General features: G+C 47.9%; 1 long non-coding RNA gene across 2 annotated transcripts; it reads right to left on the bottom strand.

Moving 5' to 3' along the window:
* Positions 1–3,624: 3,624 nt before the first annotated feature.
* Positions 3,625–7,646, bottom strand: LOC118145014 (uncharacterized). Of its 2 annotated transcripts, none has more exons than XR_004730063.3 (3): positions 7,202–7,646; positions 6,660–6,722; positions 3,625–6,410 (listed from the first exon to the last, which is right to left on the bottom strand). It is a non-coding gene; the product is annotated as an uncharacterized LOC118145014 (long non-coding RNA). The 2 variants fall into 2 exon arrangements; XR_004730064.3 differs by having other exon boundaries at positions 7,359–7,646.
* Positions 7,647–20,781: the final 13,135 nt, after the last annotated feature.

Here is a 20,781-nt window from a genome sequence, read left to right as displayed (position 1 = left end):
AGGAAGTGGAACTGAGTGGGGGTTCCTGATAGCCAGAGGAAGCTCCAGGCTGTCCTTGCAGCTGGGTGACTCAACAAATGGCTTTTCTGCTGCAGTCCCGGACTGAAAGCCAAGGCAAGAGGGAACTGTGGGGGACCCAAAGGGACAGCCAGGTGTCTGTGGTCAGAGCTTCCACTGGCTGCCCGGACGTGGTTGTTTCCTCTCCCTCTCCCTGCCAGAACCTGCCTCCTCTCCCCTCATCGGCCCCTCAATCCTGCTGTCTCCTCTGCTTCCGGCTGCAGCTTAGGTTCCAACCATACCCTCATTTGCTTCCTTGGCCACTGCCTGTGTCCTGAGTGAGACCCTGGGCCTCTGGCTGAGTTTGCCCTGGGCTGGCAGTGGGGTGTGAGACGTGTCATTTGGCCACTGAGCTGCCTCCATGTCCTTCTCCATAAAGCAGAGCCGCCTGGGCTCATGGACAGGACCAGGCTTGTGAGCTGAGGCGTACCTGCCAGGGTTTGCTCAGCTGAGCAGAAGCTGAGGCCAGTCCCGCACCAGGGCCCCGCCGTGTTCATCAGTGCTCACATTCCCTGAGCGCACCATGCCTGGAGTCTTCCCAGGCAGGAGCCCACTTAACAGTCACAGAAGTCAACACAGCAGGCCCTGTTACCAGCCCCTTTTCTGTAGACTAGGAAACACAAGCACAGAGGAGTTCAGTACGTTGCCCAACGTCACACAGCTCCAGTCTCCATGGCATCAATGCTGTGGGCTAATGTCCCCTTGCAAGACTCTGCCCCAGGCACTACCTTTTAAAGAAGGCCAGGACCACTGGCTATGGGAGAGCGGCTAGCAGGAGCTGGGCATGCTCAGTACGAAGAGATGGCTTGGGGACCTAGGGGCTGGAGGGGAGTTCTTGGAGTTTCCCTGTCTCTTCCTCATGACTTATTTCCTGCTCATCTATTAAGGCTTAACTCAAGGGTCTCCTTCTCCACCAGGGCCCTCGTGCATGCTTGCAGGGTCCAGGTGATTATCTCATTGCATCTAGCACCTTCTCTGCACCAGGCACTGGGCGAAGCATTTGACACATGCTCTCTCGGAATCCTCACGGCTTCTCTGTCGATACGCAGCTTGGCCAGGCAGGGGTCTCTGGTAGCAGTAGCAGAAGCCCCTGGGGCCAGCTTAAGAGAAAGACGGTGTTTGTTGGGAAGCTCTGGGTGTGTTGGGGACCCCTGGTCTCACCGAGGATTCCAGCCAGGCACTGGGAACTTCCTATCTCCTCTCTACCTCTCATCCTCTGAGGCTGCAGCATTTATCCTTGTGTGTTTCTCCTTGTGGCCCTGAGGCCCCTGGGACGGAAGACCATCCGGTGTAGGAAGAATGCCTCAGTCAGGGCTGTCCAGTACACAAATAGACTAATAGAATCCAACTATTATTTTATTTATTCACCTTTTCTTCCTTCCTTTCTTTCATCTTTTCATCCTTCCTTTCTCCAGTCTAATGTCTATTCTTTCCATTCATTCCTCCCTCCCTCTTCTTCCCCCTCCCTCCCTCTATCCATCAATTCTTTATCCTTCTGTCCTTTCACTCGATATCTATCCTTCTTCCAGCTGCCTGGGAAGACAGTGGCAACCTACGTGGGACACATGCAGGCAGTGACGCAAATGGGATAGAGAGGAATGTCCTAGCTCTGATGGCCCTTGGGTTCAGGTGGTCTCCAGCCTCCTAATACCACCTCCAGTCTCCGAATATCACCTCCAGCCTCCTAATATCACCTCCAGTCTCCGAATATCACCTCCAGCCTCCTAATATCACCTCCAGTCTCCGAATATCACCTCCAGCCTCCGAATATCACCTCCAGCCTCCGAATATCACCTCCAGCCTCCTAATATCACCTCCAGCCTCCGAATATCACCTCCAGCCTCCTAATATCACCTCCAGCCTCCGAATGTCACCTCCAGCCTCCTAATATCACCTCCAGCCTCCTAATACCACCTCCAGCCTCCTAATATCACTTCCACCCTCCGAATATCACCTCCAGCCTCCTAATATCACGTCCAGCCTCCCAATATCACCTCCAGTAGCTTAATATCACCTCCAGTCTCCTAATATTACCTCCAGTGTCCTAATATCACCTCCAGCATCCTGATCACCTCCAGCATCTTGATCATCTGGGGACTAATACAGTATAGTTACCCAATTGGTAAATACAGTGGCAAGGGAGGGGCTACACATCAGAAGTGGGGGGCCTGGAGATGGCCCTTGCAGCTAGTCAGGGCAGAGATCCCCCACACCTGGCTTGGAGGTCCAGACAGACTCACTCCAGTCCCTCTTCCCCACTCCCATGTAGAGTGCATCATACCCTGGAGTGACACTGGTTCTGAGCTGTATCCATATAGGGCTCAGGAGGGCTAAAACCAGCTTTAGTATAATTCCAGAGGTCACTTGTTTTTCAGGGGGAGAAAGTTTTCCTTCTTCCCCAAGGCATTTATGAATTTCTGACATACCATACCACATATTTACTTATTCGCTAGGTTTCTTTCTCACTCTGTTGCCCAGGCTGGAGTGCAGTGGCACAACCACAGCTCACTGCAGCCTCGACCTCTCAAGGCTCAGGTGATCCTCCTGCCTTAGCCTCCCAAGTAGCTGGAACAACAGGCATGTGCCACCATGCCTGGCTAATTTTTATATTTTTAGTAGAGACGGGGTTTCACCATCTTGCCCAGGCTAGTCTCAAACTCTTGGGCTCAAGTGATCTGCTTGCCTTGACCTCCCAAAGTGCTGAGATTACAGGCATGAGCAAACATGTCTGGCCTTATTATGTTAAGTTTCTAAATGTATTACTTACTATTTATCAGATTATCAAAGGGCTTCTGATTTTCAACAGTAGAGAACCAGCTGGGAGGCTGAGGCAGGAGGATTGAGGCCAGGAGTTTGAGGCCAGCCTGTGCAACATAACAAGATCCTGTCTCTACAAAAAAAATTTTCTTTTAATTAGCCAGGTGTGGTGGTGTGGCCTGTAGTCCCAGATGCTCAGGAGGCTGATGCAGGAGGATTGCTTGAGCCCAGCAACTGGAGGCTGCACTTATCTATGATCACATCACTGCACTGCAGCCTGGGTGACAGAGCGAGATCCCATCTCCAAAAGAAAAAACAGATGGGCCAGGTGCAGTGGCTCCCACCTGTAATCCCAACATTTTGGGGTTTTTAAAAATATTATTAAAGTAACTAGAGATTTATTAAACCAACAAGTCACTCTTACAAAATTACAGTTAATATGGGGTGGGGGACAGTGATAGGGTTGGGAGGTGGAATCACTGAACCCAAGAGAGGCAGCTTTGCTAAGGAGGGCCCGGGGAGCCTGAGCCTACCTAGCCTAGACCAGGGAGGGGAGGATGAGGAGGCAGAGGGTGCACAGCAGGAGCAGGGTGGGGGCAGTGGGCTGAGCCAGGGTATGGGTCAGAAGCAGCAGAGTAGAGAAGACCAGGAGGCAGGAGGGAAGGGCCAGGCTGCCCAGAGCTGGGAGAGTAGCATGGAGGGTGTGGAGGGGAGAAGAAGGGAAAGGAGGGGAGGGGAGGGGAAGGGAGGGGAGGGGAGGAGAGAGGAGAAGAGGGAAGGGAAGGGGAGGGGGTCACAAGCCTCCGGATCAGTGGTGTCTCAGAGCTGCCAACTCTGCCAGGAAGGACTGTGGGTTCTGCTGGTGGTCTTGGTGCACTGGGCCTGGGGTGAGCACTTCTCTTCCAGCAGGAACCTCTCTCTCATGGAGGGGGTCCAGGAGTTTGGATTGGGGGACATTCTTTCTGCTTTTCCCCCAACCTGTCCTTTCCCTTCTTTGACAGCAGCCTTCATCTGGCTGGATTGGGGTCTGTCTGGAGGCCCCAGCTGTACTCTGGGCAGGGTGGGATCAGGACTCTTTTTGGTGAGGGATGAGAGACAAGGAGCCCTACCACAGATCCCACTGCAGCGGCTCATGCCCTGGGCCTGTTCTCTGGGCTGCTGGATCCCAGCACTTTGGGAGGCCGAGGTGGGCAGATCGCTTGAGCCCAGGAGTTCCAGACCAGTCTGACCAACATGGCAAAACCCTGTCTCTACAAAAGATACAAAAACTAGCCAGGTGTGGTAGTGCATGGCTATAGTCCCAGATACTTGAGAGGCTGAGGCAGAGGGATCACTGTAGCCTGGGAGGTCGAAGCTGCAGTGAACCATGTTCACAGCACTGCACTCCAGCCTGGGTAACAGAGACAATAGAGAACCACTTGTCTCCATCATCCCACTGTTTTCTTTGTGCGCAGCAGGGTTCCTGGGCTCCCAGGCCTAAGTGTGACTCACCAGGCTCCCCTTGGCTCTGTGACTACAGAGTTCATCTGGATAGAGAGCTGACAGTTGATTCCCCAAACTCATCTGGTCCCCGGACTCTCCCTCCTTGGCTCCAAGCCTGGTGGTTTCCGCACCCCCAGAACCCTGTCATTTGTCTCCTTAGGCCTTAATCCGAGCAGGGCCTTTCAGGATTAGCAAGAGCAAAATGGTGGCTGGAAGATCATTGTGGTGCTCTCCATGGTCCTGAACTTCAGTAGCCACTGCTCAGGGTGAATGAATGAGGTGGTTTCTTTGGGAAGTAGTTGGCAGGAGAGGGGGGATTGTGTGGTCCAAGAGGCTCCTCTCCCTCCTTTTCCATGTTACACTTTTATTTGTCCACTGCTTGGAACTCTAAACCTGCTTTTCTGGCTTACATTAAACCTTCTTATCTTTGAGATCTTAGCTGAGTTGTCAGCTTCTCGGGAAAGTCTTCTTGGGCTCTGCAGAACTGAGGTAGGTCTCCTTTGTGTCCAGGCAGCATCCTATATATCTCACATTCCAGTGTGCAGTGACCAGCTGTTGGGTCCCATCAATCAATTGTAAGCTTCCAGTCTATTTCCCTCACTGTTGTGTCCCCAGCATATAGATAATGACATAAAATTTTGGTTAAGCAGAAAAATGATTTCATGAATGAAATGAATGTGTGGTGGATGGTCTGGGGAAAGGAATGCTCTCACAATTTGTGCCTACCCTTTGATTCGGCCAGGACTCCTTTGGCAGCCTCTGTGTTAGAAACACAGACGAGAACAAGATCACAGTCCTTCCCCAAAGGAATATATGACCTGGTAGAGGAATTATAGTGGCTGATAATCTCAGCTCCATTTTACAGATTTGGAGACTGAGGCTCAGGGAGTGATGTGATTCTTCTTCTCTGATTACAGAGATGGAACTTGGCTCTGGACATTGTAGCTATCCCCTGCCTGTGCCATCATTTCCCATCTCCAGGTCAAATTCATGCTCCTGTGTAATGAAGACACCTCTAGGGAAATGTCTCAACTTCAGTATTCCATGGAAAATTAGAACCCATGAGTTTAGTCTCTATTTTGGGGGACATAGCTCCTGGAGCCACTGAGATGGCACCAGGGAAAGCCCTTGGCACCCAGTGAGTAGTTTCATTGTCCAAGTTTTATCATCAGAAACAGGATAGGAGGCACCTTCTTTCCAAGAACTGGATTCTTGGCAAGAACCACAAGGACCTTTCACACTCCCAAAATGTCTGAACAGTTGAGTCTCATGGGAAGTTTGTGGTAGGCATCATATGGCCTATCCTGGCTTCAGTCTGGTCCATGGCCAGAGCTCCTGAGATGACCCACATCTCATCCCAATGTGGGCCTGTGGGACCTGCAGGAAATTCCACTGCTGTCGTCTTGGGAATCTTCACCTGCAGGGTTCTGAGGGATGTGGACAGTAGGCCCTGCACTAGTGACAGTGTTCAGCTTATGGAACTGTCCCACATATCCATCACATGACCATATAAGGACCTGAAGAGTCCCGTGTCTCTGGGGCAGACAAAGCCTGGATTCTATGGGCCTTTGATGATCAAAAATGGGCCACTGTGTGTGTTGTTACTTAATAAACCTGTTTGCTTAAGAGACAGCCAGGGGTGGTGACTCACACCTATAATCCAAGCACTCTGGGAGGCCAAGGCAGGTGGATCACTTGAACCCAAGAGTTCAAGACAAGCCTGGGCAACATGGCAAAGCCCCATCTCTACAAAAATATGCAAAAATTAGCCAGTTGTGGTGGTGTGCACCTGTGATCCCAGCTACTTGGGAGGCTGAGACTGGAAGATCCCTTGTGTGCAGGTTGTGGCTGCAGTGAGCCATGATCGGGCCACTACACTCCAGCCTGAGCAGCAGAGTGAGACCCTCACTCAAGAAGAGACAGAGAAAGAGAGGTTTCGAAAACATGGTATCTTAGTCTATCCAGATTGCTGTAGTAAAATATTGTAAACTGAGTGGTCTATAAACAACAGAAATTCTGGAGGCTGGAAAATCCAAGGTGCTACAGCTCTGGTGTCTGAGGAGGGCCTGTTTCCTGGTTCACAGACAACTGTCTTCTTGCTGTATCCTCACATGCTGGAAGGAGTAAGGGAGTTCTCTGGGGTCTCTTTTCTAAGGTACTAATCCCATTCATGAGGGTTCTGACCTAATCACCTCCCAAGGCTCCCACCTCCTAGCAACATCTCAATGGGGATTCTATTTCAACATATAAACTTTGGGGTGACATGAAACATTCAGAGCATAGCACATGGGGTACATAAAAGAAAAATAACACAGAAGGCATTGGGTGGATGGAAGGCAGGAGGGAGCTGGTTAAGGACCTACCAGCATTGAAGGGAGGCAGTTGGCCTCTGCTGGAAGCAAACTTCAGGACCAAAATTCAGCCTGCTGAAGAGGAGGAAAGAGAGGAGGGAGTAAAAGAGAGGGCCTCAGGACCCCGGCAAGGGGGCTGCTAAAGACTGGCTTGTGCCCTTCCACTTAGTCTGAGAGCTGGGGCTGCCAAGAGTGGAGCAAACTCAGCACCTCTGCAAATGCACTGTTAGCTCAGAATGCTATTACTGAGGACAGGGCAACTTCAACAATAAATATGGATTTATCACAGCTCTGAAATCTGCAAGATCAGAGTACCAGCATGGTTGGGCTGCAGAGAGCCCTCTCCCTGGTCCGCAGGCACCCTCACGTGGTGAAGGGATCATCTCTCTCCTGTCTCTTCTCACAAGGGCACTAATTCCAGTGTGAGAGCTCCTCCCTCATGACCTAATCACCTCCCAAAGGCCCCACCTCCCAATACCAACACACTGGGGATTGGGGCTCCTGCATGTGAATTTTGGAGGGACACAAGCATTGAGTCCTTCGCACAGACCCACCACTGTGTCTGGGAGAGAAGAGGAAGGCAGTGTCCAGCCTCCTGGAGTCCCTTGTCTTCTGCACCCCCCTGGTTCCAGCAGCTGGCCTGCTTTCTGGGACTGGCCTGCCATGTGGCTATTCCCCTGTCTGCGATGTCCCCAGGTGCTCTGTGCCCACCTGACTCACAGCTGAGCCCAGGAGGGAGACCCCAGGGGGGGGTCCATGTGGCTTTGGACAAGCCACCGGTCCTCTCTGGCCCAATGTCTCATCCATAAAATGGGACAGGCTAGATAATCTCTGAGGGCCCTGGGTACAGGACATATCAAAGCTCCCATCCTAGATTCTTTGGGGGCAGGGCTGGGTCTTGCAGAGAGGCCGTGCTGGCCCCAAATCCTGGCAGCAGCCGGAGCTGGCCGCCCACGCACAGGCAGGCAGGGGGAGGCAGGGTGCTGCAGCCTCGTTGCCAAGAGCACAGAGAACTTTCCACTGGGTCCAGGTTTTCATCACCATGGCAACTGCTGGGGGGTGGAAGCAGAATTTCTCAGCATTCCAGAGAGAGATTATATGGAGGAGGAAAGAACAAGTCAGGGCTGAGCCAAGCCTTGAGAGGTCAAGGCCAGCACCCCAGGGAGCCCCATTCCCTCTCCGATCTATTCACGCCCTTCTCCCCTCCTTCTCCTTATCATGTTTCTCTCTGCCTCCTGTTCTCTCTATGTCTCTCTTTTGTGGCTCCCTTCCCTGGGCCCCTGCTTGCAGGAGGTGGCTAATCCACATGTGCTGTGTGTACCAGGCACAGGTCCAAGTGCTTCACACATAGGAACTCATTGAATTCCCCCACCTTATGTAGAAAGCACTATGATTACTCCCATTTCCCTGATGAAGAAATGGAGGCTCAGAGAGGTTGGGTGACTTGCCTGACTCACAGTAGATGGTGGACTCGGGAGTATGATGGGACTCCAATGACTGCACCCTCAGCCACTAGGGTATTTGGATGGTCTCCCTTGTCTGAGAAACTCAGGGGCCCCCAGTGAAATGCAGGTGGGGGTGGGAGGCAGAAAAGAGACACAGGTGGTCCATACTCTGGGGACCCCGTTGGGCCTCCCCACTCTCTGTTCCTTCTGTCTACACCCCATATTGTCAATTGAGCTAGGGCAGAGGGCCTGGACCTCTTAATTATTGGTATTGTGATTGGGCAGAACTCTCCCTCCAGGCTATCCCATTGGCTGCTTGCCAGGCTGCTGATTGGCTGCCCTGGGACTGGGGCTTCCCCCTGGTCCAATCAGGAGGTGGCATCCTCCTCCCTGTTGATAACAGAATGTTACTGAATGCTGTTACTGCGATCACAGATGCAGTTTTTTGTTGTTTAAGCCAGTCGGAGTTGCGAATCTGTTGACCTGAACAGCCACTACCTCATTACTTGGAGTCATGCCATAAGCCTCTAGCAAAGAGTCAGTTGCTTCTATGCTTCCATATGGCAGTTGAATTGGGTTTCTGTTACTTGCAACCAAACCCTCGTGGCTCACACCTATTTCATAGATTTATGGCAATATTGAATGAGTTGGGACCTGTTTCAGGCTTAGCCATGACCTCACAGAGCTGAGGTGAGGGGATCCAGAATGGTGCCCCAGGAAACCTGGAGGTTCCTCTCCTACTCACCAGACTCCCAACAGCCAGCAAAAAGTGACTTGGGAGGCTTGTGTTTCATCTGTAGTCATTGGTGGCTGCTCGCTGGCCCCAGGATGCCTATGCTGGGAAGGACCAGAGAAATGAACTTATCCAACCGCCTGCCACCATTTGGACCAGGGAAGAAGCCCAAGGCACAAACCGGGCTCTGAGATTCCAGTCCTGGGCCAGGCCTCCCACCTGAGGAGCCAGCTTTCCATCACCCATATGGCAGGGAGGGTTATCTGCAGCCAGAGGCCTCCCCAGCCCCGCAGGGCTCACTGAAGTCTCTCACCAAGCTAGCCCTACAAATGTCTCCTTGATTCCTGGAGCCTCATGATCAAAGGGACTGTGGCTGTGCCTCCAGGGTATTATTCATGCCTCACTATGTAGGCAGAATGTCCTAGCCCAGTGCTGGGACAGGGAAGGGTGGGAAAACAGGGCCATTCCAGCAGGCAGAGGCCAAGGTGTGGAAGATCACCCAGCCCAGTTCCCCCATCCCCAGCCTCAGATAATGCAGAATCACTCCTTTGTTGTTTTATGGGGTCTTCCCTGGCATGAGTGAAAATAAGCACCCTTCCCACATGGCTTTCTCTTGTGGACCACTGAGAGGGCATGCTCACCTCTCCCCACTGAGCCACACACCTGGTTCTTTTACCCATCCACTCCGGCCTCCACCTCCAGAACCCTTGTCACCCTCGTCATTGATATCTGCCCTTTTTTCAAAAGTAAGGAGAAAAAACTACAGCCCAAGGGCCAAATCTGGCCCACCACCATTTTTGCAAAGCGTTATTGGAACACAGCCACATGCATTTGTTTACTGTTGTCTGTGGCTGCTTTTGAGCTATAAAGGCCAAGGGGAGCAGTTACAACAGAACGTATACGGCCCAAAGCTGAAAACATTTACAACATGGCCCTTTACAGGACATTTATGACTTTCATTCTAAAGCATCAGTGTTCCCCTCTGAGGCACAGGGGACCTCAGGGATGACCATTCAGGATGGACACCTTCCTTCCCTTCCTTGGACCCCATGTGTGACTGCTCAGTGCAGCCTCAGATGCTGTGGGCTTCAGTGGCCGTGGCTCCGTCCTAACTTCATGAGAACCATATCTGTTGTGGGCAACCCAGATGCCCAGGTGGTATTTGCACAGCCTGCTGCTAAGACCTGCTGCCAAAACAGGCTCCCCCAGCCCTTGAGTTCTGCAGGACTCGCGTTCATCTTGGTTCTGCTTCCCTTCGTCACCTTTGTCCCAATCTCTTGCTTTGTGAAGACCATTCTGAACCGTGGTTTCTCACCCACCTGTGCACCAGCCCTCTCAGCTTTGTGTTTTATGTTGATTTTGGCTTCTTTTCTGTGTGTTTGTTCAAGTTGTTGACTTTAAAAGAGCCCCGTGGGGCCGGGCACGGTGGTTCACACCTGTAATCTCAGCACTTTGGGAGGCCAAAGTGGGAGGAATGCTTGAGCCTAGGAGTTTGCGACCAGCCTGGGCAACACAGTGAGATGCCGTCTCTACAAAAATATCAGTAGAAATTGGCCAGGCATGTTGGCCTGCACCTGTCGTCTCAGCTACTCGGGAGGCTGAGGAGGGAGGATCATTTGAACCCAGGCTGAGGCGGCAGTGAGCCATGATTGTGCCACTACACTACAGCCTGGATGACAGAATGAGACCCTATCTTATGAAATAGTAAAATAAAACAGTCCTGTGGCACATCACTAGAAACCTCCTTGCCGAGCTGTTATTGGTCTGTACTAATCAGCGCTCCTTAAGCGTCATTACTCGTCCTTCTGTGACCCATCTCCGCCTGCAGCCTGCCAGGTTCTGCTTTGCCATCTTATCCGTCAGGAAGCCGCCCGACATTTTGCCTAATATCTGTCTGGGTTTTTATTCTCAAAGACTGCGGTCACCTTTTAGAAAACAGGATCACAGAACAGAAGGGACTTTTGGAAATCACCTAACTGATCCTCTTTTCTCACAGATGGGAAAATTGAGTCTCAGCAAAGCAACTGTGCAAGATCACAGAGTGAACGGGTGGCTTATTTTTCGAGTTAGGAGTTGGGTGCTATGTGCACGACCCCATGAGGACACAGACTGTGTACTACGGGAGGCATTCTGCTGTAACAAACAGGCCCACGCAGGTCACAGCTCCCTGCTGCAGAAACACACTTCTTGTGCACATTCACACTAGTCCCAGGGTAAGTATTGAAGGTGGAGGTCAGCTGTCTTCTACACGGTCCTTCAGAGGAGGAAGCCCAGGCTTCTTCACTCCTGTGGCTCAGCCATCCTGTAGGGCCTCATCATGATCTGGCCCAGCTGGAAAAATCATCCTTCTACTTTGCTGAAACCCCAAGTGATTCTTTCCTGGCTCTCACTGCTCCCCTTCTCCTGCCAGACTTCGGCCCTCTCTGGACCCCTGTGTCACAGGCTCAGCCCTCTGCCTGCTGAGAAGGGCCCAGTCTGAGCTCCGAACTGGCCAGGCTGCAATCCAAGTCACCAAGCAGGGGAGGCTGGGCTCACTGAGCAGCTGGTGTGTGCTCAATAATCATTCAGTCTGCAAGAAGGAGGGGGGGCTGTCCCCCATCCTGTGTCAGGAGAGAACAGGAAGCAGCAGCTGGCAAGGTCACAACTGGAGCCTGCCCACATGGAATTCACATCCCTCTCTGAATCCAAATGTGCCTGGTGCCATGGAGAAAGAAGCAGTGCCTACCTCTCAGGAGAATCCATCTGACAAAGGGGTCTGTAAGCCGGGCTCTCTGAGAGGTGGGCTTGTTGGTGACAGCTGCTGTGGTGGCTGGGTGAGATTATGACCCCAGCCCCTTTCCTTAACATTGCATGTCCACCAGCACCCTTTTCTGCTAGCAGTTTTCTTGGAATCTATGTTGGTAAAGGCTAGGCTCTTGCTCCTGGCATTCAAGGCCTTCCCCTGAGCTCATCCCTATCTCACTTCACCCTGCGACCTATCCCATGACATGTTCTTCCTTGAGTCAGGGTAGCATCGGGGTCTCTGGCATCAGGCAATTTCTGGTTCTATTTGTTTATTTTATTTTATTTTTTTGAGACAGAGTCTTGCTCTGTCGCCCAGGCCGGAGTGCAGTGGCGCAATCTAAGCTCACTGCAACCTCCGCCTTCCGGGTTCAAGCAATTCTCCTGCCTCAGCCTCCTGAGTAGCTGGGACTACAGGTGCGTGACACCACGCCCTGCTGATATTTTGTATTTTTAGTAGAGACAAGATTTCACTGTGTTAGCCAGAATGGTCTCGATCTCCTGACCTCGTGATCCACCCTCCTCGGCCTCCCAAAGTGCTGGGATTACAGGCGTGAGCCACTGCGCCTGGCAGTTCTGCTATTTATTAGCGGTATGACTTTGGACAATCTCTCTGTGACTCAGTCTTCTTCTTCTTTTTTTTTTTTTTTTTTGAGACGGAGTTTCGCTCTTGTTACCCAGGCTGGAGTGCAATGGCACAATCTTGGCTCACCACAACCTCCGCCTCCTGGGTTCAGGCAATTCTCCTGCCTCAACCTCCTGAGTAGCTGGGATTACAGGCACACGCCACCATGCCCAGCTAATTTTTTGTATTTTTAGTAGAGATGGGGTTTCACCATGTTGACCAGGATGATCTCGATCTCTTGACCTCGTGATCCACCCACCTTGGCCTCCCAAAGGACTCAGTCTTCTTATCTGTAAAATGGAGTTCATAATAATTAGTTAGCAGGGATATTGTAGGGATTAAGTGACATGAAGGTATGCATATGAGACGAGTACAGTGCACTGTAAATATTCATTTTCACCATGCCTTTCCGCTTTCTCATTTGGACTCTCAAGGCTTCCTCTTCCTTGCTGCCCAGGCAGCTGTCACTAACACATCTGCTTCCAATAGTTTTCCACGTTCTGCAGGAGATACAGCTTCTCTGACCGGCTCATTCCCCAGTGATCTCTTTGTCAAAATACGAACTGATGGAGAAGAGCTATATATTTGTAACCTGAATAAAATGCAGGGCTCCACATGAACCAGTCTGCATGAATTTGCACTCAAAGACTCATAGTCTGGCAACCAAAAGTAACTTAAAATTACATTTCAATACTTTTTTGATTCTTGAAAAACAATGGAATTCTTGACCCTTAGCAGACTTCTCAGAAGTTTCTTTGCCACATCCACTGCAGCTCTCACCAGCCTACCCCATAAACTCTCCCCAGCCCTGCTCCCAGGGTCTGTCTCCCACTCTCTCTCCTCTAGTTCTTCATTGTGTACCTTGCTGGAGTCAGGGGTGGGGGGGACATAAACTCCACGGATTAGTATGTCTTGTCCTCTTTACCTTCATAGGCATTTGGGCTTGCCAGGGGTATCTCCTTCTCTAATTTTATTTTACTATTATTATTTTTTGAGACAGAGCTTTGCTCTTGTTGCCAGGCTGAAGGGCATCGGTGCGATCTCGGCTCACTACAACCTCCATCTCCCAGGTTGAAGCAATTCTCCTGCCTCAGCTTCCTGAGTAGCTGGGACTACAGGTGCCCGTTATCATACCTGGCTAATTTTTGCATTTTTAGTAGAGATGGGGTTTCACCTTGTTGGCCAGGATGGTCTCAATCTCTTGACCCTGTGATCTGCTCCCCTTGGCCTCCCAAAGTGCTGGGATTACAGGGGTGAACCACCATGCCCAGCCTAATTTTAAACTCCTAGAGAAAGGGCCTGGGGATTTGGGAGGTTGACTTTTTTTTTTTTTAAATGGAGTCTCACTCTGATGTCTAAACTGGGGTACAGTGGCGTGATCTCAGCTCACTGCAACCTCTGCCTCCCAGGATCAAGCGATTCTCCTGCCTCAGCCTCCCAAGTAGCTGGGATTACAGGCACCTGCCACCACACCTGGCTAAGTTTTTGTATTTTTAGTAGAGAGGGAGTTTCACCATGTTAGCCAGACTGGTCTCAAACTCTTGACCTCAGATGATTCACCCACCTTGGTTTCCCAAAGTATTGGGATTACAGGCGTGAGCCACCGCACCCAGCCAACTTTTTATTTTATAAAACTAAAAACAGGTAGGAAATTTGCAAGAATACCACAAGGAGCTCTCATGTCTTTAACCAAAATTCACCAATTGCTTATTTTTTACCCATTTTCTTTCTCTCACTCTCTCTCTATATATGAATATATACACATACATATATAAAATATATGTATATATAACTATATATAATCATATATTTTAATATATACATACATTTTACCTTGTACATTGTAATGTTTGTATTATGTGTACACACATACATTTCTTTTTTCTGAAATCATTTGCGAGTAAATTGGAGATATTGTGCCTTTTTAATCCCTAAATACTTCTGTGGGAATTTCCTAAGAAAAAGAGCATACTATTCTATAACCATAGCTCAGTTATCAAAATCAGAAATGAAACATTCCAGCAATATACTATTATCTATTTCACAGTCCATATGAAATTTAATCACTTGCCCCAATACTGTACTTTTATTTTCCTAGTCCAAGATCCCATCCTCATTCCTGAATTGCATTGAATAGTCATATTTCTTTAGAAAAAATATTTTATTTTTTTTTCATGTTTTATGTTTTTCTGAATCCTGACCCCTACTCAGCAGTGCTTAGAACACTATGAACTTAATAGCAAATTAGTAAACACTGATTTGAATTGAGAAGAAAAGATTTAAATGTAGTCATTGAAGATTCTCATACTCTGTGGCAAGCTGTTGGTTATGTACCCAACAGTCATTCTCCTGGATTGCTGGAAATGGTACTGGTAGGATGGAAGGATAGGTGGATGCATAGATGGATAGACTGATGGCAAATGGGTGAATAAGGAATAGCTGGATACAGAGAGGGAGGAATGGAAAGATGGATGGATGGATGGATCATAGATGGGCAGGTAGAGGAATGGATTATATGAATGGAGAAATGGAGGTGGTTTGGATGGAGGATGGATGGTTGGGGTGATGAATGGTTAAATGGAGAGAATCAGTGGATGGAGATTGTTTATGCCCAATATTCACAATAATGGACTGGATGAAGTGCTCAGATGGGAGTCAGAGGTCCTAGGTTCAGGCTCCAGCTCTGCCTCCTCCTAGCTGGAGCTTCTGAAGAGCTCCTTCCCCCGTGGCACCTCAGCAGCATTCTCCGTGAAATAAGGTTGCTGGGCTGAGGGGCCTTTTGACCTTTCTAGTTTGGAACAACTTGTGTCTCAGAAACGTTCAGTGGTTTTCCGAAGGTGGTGGAGTTGGTGACCACGGAGCTTGGATGTTGGTCTGAACGTTCTGGCTCTAAAGTACATTCTTTTTAACTATCCTGCCTTCCTGCCACTATTGGACATCAGAAGAAAGACTCCGAGGCCAGCCAGGGGCTCTTTGTCTCCAGTGCCAAGCCCCACCTCCCCAGCCCACCAAGCCATCGCATCAGCCAACTCCTCTGAGACCCCTGAACCAGGAGGCACCTGGGCTTGTTCCACATTTGTCTGCCCCTCCCAGGACCCAAGGGATGACGCAAGCGGCATTTTCCACAGGCCCCTCCCTGCTCACTTTTCTCCCAGCTCAGCCTCTCTATTCCCACCTGTCTGTCCTAGTCCCCAGCGCCCTTTGTCACACCCTCACCCCACACAGCTTGCAAGACTTCCTGCCCACCCGATGCATCACAGGAACCCAGGAAAGGTGCCGCAGCTTCACAGCTCTGAAGCTCCAAGACCTGGCTCCTTTCCAGCCACGTGCGAGTGAGGTATCAGCACCTGCCCACATGGACGGGAATTGGGCTCCACTCCCATGGATACCAAGAATGCAAGGTTTTCAAGGTGCCTTAAGACAGGTATCACTTGCCTCCTGGATTCTCCAACAGGAGGCTCAGCAGATGCTGAAGATGACAGCAACCAAAGGCACCAAAAAATATTAAGGAAAAAGAAAATATTTTAGAAAGATTGTGATATGTAACACTGCCAAAGCACTACCAAAGTAATAATCAAGGGAAAAGTCAGAATCCAGTTGCCCTGTGGCATTTCCAGTATAATACTGTTTTGTCTGACTTGTCAGGTGGTGGTGAGCACCAGAATCTCTCTGGAATGTAGGGCTTTAGGAGGTCTTGATGCGGCTCTGCCTTCCAGGTGTTTGGAGCAGCTTGATAGCTGGGTCCGAGCTCTTGAGCAGGGAGAGCTGAGGCCTAGGCCCACAATCTGGCATTTCAGAGGTCTGCAGACGTGAATGCCACATGGAACCTCACAAAAGCCCTCCTCCCGGGCTGCTTCCTCCAGCCTCAGCTCCCTGCAGCTTACCCTCCCCGGGGCCCACCTGAGGTAAGGAGTGGTCTCCTTCCCCGCCAGATCACAACTGTATGAACCCTCAGGGAGGTAACATGCCCAGGGCCACATAGCTAGTTTCAGACAGAGCCTTGAACTTAACATGGTAGGAAATAAAGGACCCATGAAATACAATCCATGTCATTTGTTCTGGGAGCCTTTACTAAGAGCTGTCCCTGGCAGTGTCGCAACATTGTAACTAGGTCAACAGTTCACTTTGAACTTAAAGTGAGAAGAGATAGTTAATGTGTTATTGCTACACCCTTTCGCATTTGTAGACATCAATCTTTAACCAGAACATATGTTTAATACATCTGCACATGACATACTCATCCCTCACCCAGCCCACTAACCCCTTCTGAGCACCAGCCCTGGACCAGACGCCTCACTGCACTGACGGCCAAAAAGACGTGTAAACAAAGAATTCACAACCCAGTTTGTGATCAAGAAGGGGTTTGCACTAAGCACTCTCAGAGCACCAATGACCAAATGACTTATTTTACCTGAAGACTCACCAGTGAGCTGGCATTTTGAGCTGGGTCAAGAGGATTGAAAAAGGGGAAAGTGGGAGGAAGAAGTCACATTTTTTGAGCACAGTATTAATTAGGGTAATGTTTGCTGCTACAACAAACAAACCCTGAAATAGATGATGAGTCAAATATGATAGAAATTTATTCTTATGTGTGTAAGCATGTGTGTGTATAGATAAAAGGAAGGAAGGAAGGATGGATGGATTGATGAGCAAATAAGTACTATGGAATTAGAAAAAAATATATAAGTAGGAAATTAAGAAGTTAAAAATTATATTCTATACTCTGTAATAGAATTTGAAATGTCAGTATAACTCAGGATTTGTTTTTCTCTTCCTAAAAAATATATATGTTACATATATACACATATTTCCTGCATTGTGTACTGAACACCCTAAGAAGCCATAATACCCCAGTAGCAATAAACAAATTTAGCATCTTGATTGTGATCTCTAAGTACCATTTCCCATCAGAAGAACTCAGGGTTCCTTGAGATTTGGCTGTTTCTGGGTCTGGAGCACCTTTTGATATGATGCCTCCAGGTACACAGCACCACCTGTGACTCCATTGTTCCCCAAAATACTACACCAGAATCCACTTAAGCCTTTAGATTCAACTCCAGTTTACAGGAGAATGGAGAAGAGAGGAACATGCTAAACACCAAATCCAGACTGGAGGAATTTACACAGTGTGAATGACCAAGTTTCTTTAACAAATAAATGGCATTTTCAGAAGGAAGGGCAAGTGATCAGATTGAGAGTCTTAAGAGACATGCCAGCCAAAAGCAGTGTGTAGACCTTGTTTGAATTCTAATTCAGATAACTGTAAAAAGGCTTGAGACAATTGGGGGAAACTGAACATATTAGATAGTATCAAGTCATTAAATGTTAATATCGGGGTGATGACAGTGTTATGGTTATACTGGTTACCAGCAGATGAAGCAACATGACAATGTTAAAGTTAAGTAATGAGCGCGTGGGAGTTCTTTAGACTACTCTCTCTAACGTGCGCTTGGACATTTTTATAGTAAAAAGATATGTATTTTTTTTTAAAAAGGCCTTGTTAGAAGCAGAACTGGAATTCTTCAGAGACCCAGCCCCCTCCTCTGGGCAAGGAGCCGCCACAAATCGGGTCCCATTCAGGTAGCTGGGGATTTGGTCCCTGTGAACTCAAACCACTGTTCATGATGGATGATAAAAGGACTTGTTCGCACGTTTGCTATAGCCTCATGGTGGGAGGGAGATGCCTTCCCACTCATTGCCTTTGGGTTTGCCCAAGTGACATTGGCATACTAGTGGCCAGAAAGTGAGCAGGGGCTTACATTGTGCTTGCCCAATGCAAAAGAACTGAAATTATAACAGTCTCTCAGAGCACAGCACAACCAAGTTAGAATTTAAGATTAAGAAACTCACTTAAAACCACACCACTACATGGAAATTGAATAACCTGCTCCTGAATGACTCCCAGGCAAATAATGAAATTATGGCAGAAATCAAGAAGTTCTTTGAAACTAATGAGAACAAGGAGACAATGTACCAGAATCTCTGGGATGCAGGTAAAGCAGTGTTAAAGAGAAATTTATACCACTAAATGCCCACATCAAAAAGCTAGAAAGAGGCTGGATGCTGTGGCTCACACCTGTAACCCTAGCACTATCGGAGGCCAAGGTGAGTGGATTGCCAGAGCATTGGAGTTTGAGACCACCTTGGAAACATGCCAAAACCCTGTCTCTACAAAAAATACACAGACACGCGCGTGCACACACACACACACACACACACACACACACACACAGTTAGCTGGGCATGGTAGCACATGCCTGTAGTTCCAGCTACTTGGGGGACTGAGGTGGGAGATTTGCTTGATCCTGAGAAGTTGAGGTTGTAGTGAGCCAACATTGCGCCACTGCACTCTAGCCTGGGTGACAGAGAGAAACTCTGTCAAAAAAAAAAAAAAAAAAATCTAGAAAGATCTAAAATCAACAACCTATCATCATGACTAAAAGAACTAGAGAACCAAGACAAAACAAACCCCAAAGCTAGCAAAAGACAAGAGATAACCCAGACTACAGTGAAACTGAAGGAGCTAGAGACACAAACCCCTTCAAAAAAATCAACAAATCCAGGAGATGTTTTTTTGAAAAGATTAATAAAATGGATAGATCACTATCCAGACTAATAAAGAAGAAAAGAGAGAAGAACCAAATAGATACACTCAGAAGTGATAAGGGGAATATCACCACTGACCCCACAGAAATACAAACAGTCATCAGAGAATACTAGAAACACCTCTATGCACACAAACTAGAAAATCTAGACGAGATTAATAAATTCATTAACACATACACCCTTCCAAGACTGAACCAGGAAGAAGTTGAATCCCTGAATAAATCAATAACAAGTTCTGAAATTGAGGCAGTAACAAATAGCCTGCCAGCCAAGAAGAAAAGCCTGGGACCAGATGGATTTACAGCTAAATTCTCCCAGAGGTACAAAGAAGAGCTGGTACCATTTTTACTGAAACTATTCCAAACAATCGAAAAGCAGGGACCCTTCCCTAACTTTTATGAGGCCAGCATCATCCTGATATCAAAACATGGCAGAGAGACAACAGAAAAAGAAAACTTCGGGCCAATATCCATGATGAACATAGATGAAAAAATCCTCAATAAAATACTGGTAAACTGAGTCCAGCAGCGCATCAAAAACCGTATCCACCATGATCAAATTGGCTTCATCCCCGGGATGCAAATTTGGTTCAACATATGCAGATAAATAAATGTGATTTATCACATAAACAGAACTAAGGACAAAAACCACATGAGTATCTCAATAGACACAGAAAACGCCTTTGATAAAATTCAACATCCCTTTATATTAAAAACTCTCAATAAGCTAGGTATTGAAGGAACATATCTCAAAATAATAAAAGCCATATGTAGTAAACCCACAGACAATTATCTTACTGAATGGGCAAAAGCTGAAAGCATTCCCCTTTGAAAACCAGCACAAGATAAGAATGTCCTCTCTCGCCACTCCTATTCAACACAGTATTGGAAGTTCTGGCCAGGGCAATCAGGCAAGAGAAAAAAATAAAGAGTACTCAAATAGGAAGAGAGGAAGTCAAATTATCTTTGTTTGCAGATGACATGATCCTATATCTAGAAAACCCCATTGTCTCAGCCCAAAAGCTTCTTAAGCTGACAAGCAACTTCAGCAAAGTGTCAGAATACAAAATTAATGTGTAAAAAATGGCTAGCATTTCTATACACCAACAACAGGCAAGCAGAGAGACAAATTATGAATGAACTGCCATTCACAATTGCTACAAAGAGAATCAAACGCCTAGGAATACAGCTAACAAGGGAAATGAAGGACCTCTTCAAGGAGAACTACAAACCACTGCTCAAGGAAGTCAGAGAGGACACAAAAATGGAAAAACACTCCATGCTCATAAATAGGAAGAATCAGTATCATGAAAATGACCATACCGCTGAAAGTAATTTATAGATTCAATGCTATTTCCATTAAAGTACCATTGACATTCTTCACAAAATTAGAAGAAACTATTTTAAAATTCATATGGAACCAAAAAAGAGCCTGAATAGTCAAGACAATACTAAGCAAAAAAAAAAAAAAAAAACAAAGCTGGAGGCATCCCACTACCAGACTTCAAACTATACTGCAAGGTTACAGTAACCAAAAAAGCTTGGGACTGGTCCAAAATAGACACATAGACCAATAGAACAGAACAGAGAATTCAGAAGTAAGACCACACACCTACAATCATCTGATCATCAATAAACCTGACAAAAACAAGCAATAAGGAAAGTATTCTCTATTTAATAAATGGTGCTGGGAGAACTGGCTAGCCATATGCAGAAAATGGAAACTGGAACCCTTCCTTTCACCTTATACAAAAATTAACTCAAGATGGATTAATTAAACACTTATACGTAAAACCCAAAACTATAAAAACCCTAGAAGTAAATCTAGGCAATACCATTCAGGACATAGGTACAGGCAAAGATTTCATGACAAAAATGCCAAAAGCTATTGCAATAAAAGCAAACATTGACAATTGGTATCTAATTAAACTAAAGAGCTCTGCAC

The sequence above is a fragment of the Callithrix jacchus genome, chromosome 8, assembly GCF_049354715.1.
Source record: "Callithrix jacchus isolate 240 chromosome 8, calJac240_pri, whole genome shotgun sequence".
Taxonomy (NCBI): Eukaryota; Metazoa; Chordata; class Mammalia; order Primates; family Cebidae; genus Callithrix; species Callithrix jacchus.
Note: the sequence above shows the minus strand (reverse complement) of the source record. Positions and strands in the feature narration are given on the sequence as shown.